The sequence below is a fragment of the Schistocerca cancellata genome, chromosome 3, assembly GCF_023864275.1.
Source record: "Schistocerca cancellata isolate TAMUIC-IGC-003103 chromosome 3, iqSchCanc2.1, whole genome shotgun sequence".
Lineage (NCBI taxonomy): Eukaryota > Metazoa > Arthropoda > Insecta > Orthoptera > Acrididae > Schistocerca > Schistocerca cancellata.
Genome location: NC_064628.1, coordinates 907,471,758 through 907,473,657, shown reverse-complemented (window position 1 = coordinate 907,473,657; position 1,900 = coordinate 907,471,758). Strand labels below are relative to the sequence as shown.

The 1,900-nt window shown below is 45.9% G+C and overlaps 1 non-coding gene across 1 annotated transcript; it reads left to right on the top strand.

Annotated features, from left to right (window-relative positions):
* The first annotated feature begins 1,178 nt into the window (after positions 1 to 1,178).
* On the top strand, positions 1,179 to 1,253 carry Trnap-cgg (transfer RNA proline (anticodon CGG)). The gene has a single exon. It is a non-coding gene; the product is annotated as a tRNA-Pro (tRNA).
* The last annotated feature ends 647 nt before the right edge of the window (positions 1,254 to 1,900 follow it).

The following is a 1,900-nucleotide window of genomic DNA, read 5'->3' as shown; positions in this document are numbered from 1 at the left end:
AGAGTTGCAATTCCCTTTGACAGAGAGAGCGGCCACTAGAAGGCGTTAGTGTTGTTCATGTTTAGAGTTGTCATCAGGCCTGCTAGCGTATATGTAAGTAGGCTCTTTATGTTTTCTTATCGGCAACGTTACGTAGCGCTCGGTATGAAAATCACTGGCTGTGCTGTGTGCAGTCTGTGGCTAGTTTGCATTGTTGTCTGCCATTGTAGTGTTGGGCAGCGGCAGCTGGATGTGAACAGCGCGTAGCGTTGCGCAGTTGGAGGTGAGCCGCCTGCAGTGGTGGATGTGGGGAGAGAAATGGCGGAGTTTTGAAATTTGTAAAAATGGATGTCATGAACTGCTGTATATATTATGACTTTTGATGGCTATTAAGGTAAATACATTGTTTGTTCTCTATTAAAATCTTTCATTTGCTAACTATGCCTATCAGTAGTTAGTGCCTTCCGTAGTTTGAATCTTTTATTTAGCTGGCAGTAGTGGCGCTCGCTGTATTGCAGTAGCTTGAGTAACGAAGATTTTTGGTGAGTTAAGTGATTTGTGAAAGGTATAGGTTAATGTTAGTCAGGGCCATTCCTTTGTAGGGATTTCTGAAAGTCAGATTGCGTTGCGCTAAAAAATATTGTGTGTCAGTTTAAGCACAGTCTTCTATAAATGTTCTAAGGGGACGTTTCATATAGAATGGGCGTGAGGAGCATCGGATGTTGAGCGATCACTCTGAAGGACACGAAGATACCGCATACTCATGTCAGACAACGTTATCAGCCAGAATGAGATTTTCACTCTGCAGCAGAGTGTGCGCTGATGTGAATATTCCTGGAAGATGAAAACTGTGTGCCGGACCGAGACTCGAACTCGGGACCTTTGTCTTTCGCGGGCAAGTGCTCTAACAACTGAACTACCCAAGCACGACTCACGCCCCCTCCTCACAGCTTTGCTTCTGCCAGTATCTCGTCTCCTACCTTCCAAAGTTTACAGAAGCTCTCCTGCGAACGTTGCAGAACTAGCACTCCTGACACAAAGGATATTGCGGAGATATGGCTTAGCCACAGCCTGGGGAATGTTTCCAGAATGAGGTTTTCACTCTGCAGCGGAGTGTGCGCTGATATGAAAGCTTCTGTAAAGTTTGGAAGGTAGGAGACGAGATACTGGTAGAAGTAAAGCTGTGAGGACGGAGTCCTGCTTGGGTAGCTCAGTTGGTAGAGCACTTGCCCGCGGAAGGCAAAGGTCCCGAGTTCGAGTCTCGGTCCGGCGCACAGTTTTAATCTGCCAGGAAGTTTCAACGTTATCAGCACCTGACACTGTCTGAAATGGGCCTTATTGTGGGTCTCCATTTTGCTGGCTGGTCGGATTGCGCAATATCCAGATTTTTGGGACATTCTAACGTGACAGTGGCCCTGTGATGGACTTCATGGGAACATGGGGCAATGCATATTTATCGTCAAAGTTCCACTCTGAACCTTGACAGGGTATGGGAATTCACTTCCAAGCTCATAGTACTCCTCGTCCACAACTGGTTAATTTAACGTAATTAAAGAAATAATAATAAAAGAATATATATTTGCAAAATAAATTTTATTAAATTAATGCAGGTGAAAACTACAACGTGATCCGAGGATAACTGCCCACGAGATATTTACGTTTTAGGTAAACTGAGCGATCGTAATTCACGAATGCGCGAAGCCAGTGGGCGAAGTTTGCGTCGCAAGGTGGCGCCGAGTTGGCCGAGAAACGTGTCATCGGCTCGCCGGAGCAGCTTCCGCTTCTAGTAAGTTCTAAGGTTGCAAGTGGACATGGAATGTGTCCTAAACGAACGATACTGCGTAGTTTGCAGCAGCAGACACCTCTCCTTTCCCAAACGTTGGACGTGTCCATAGTAACATGAAGGACCGTAATGGTTAGG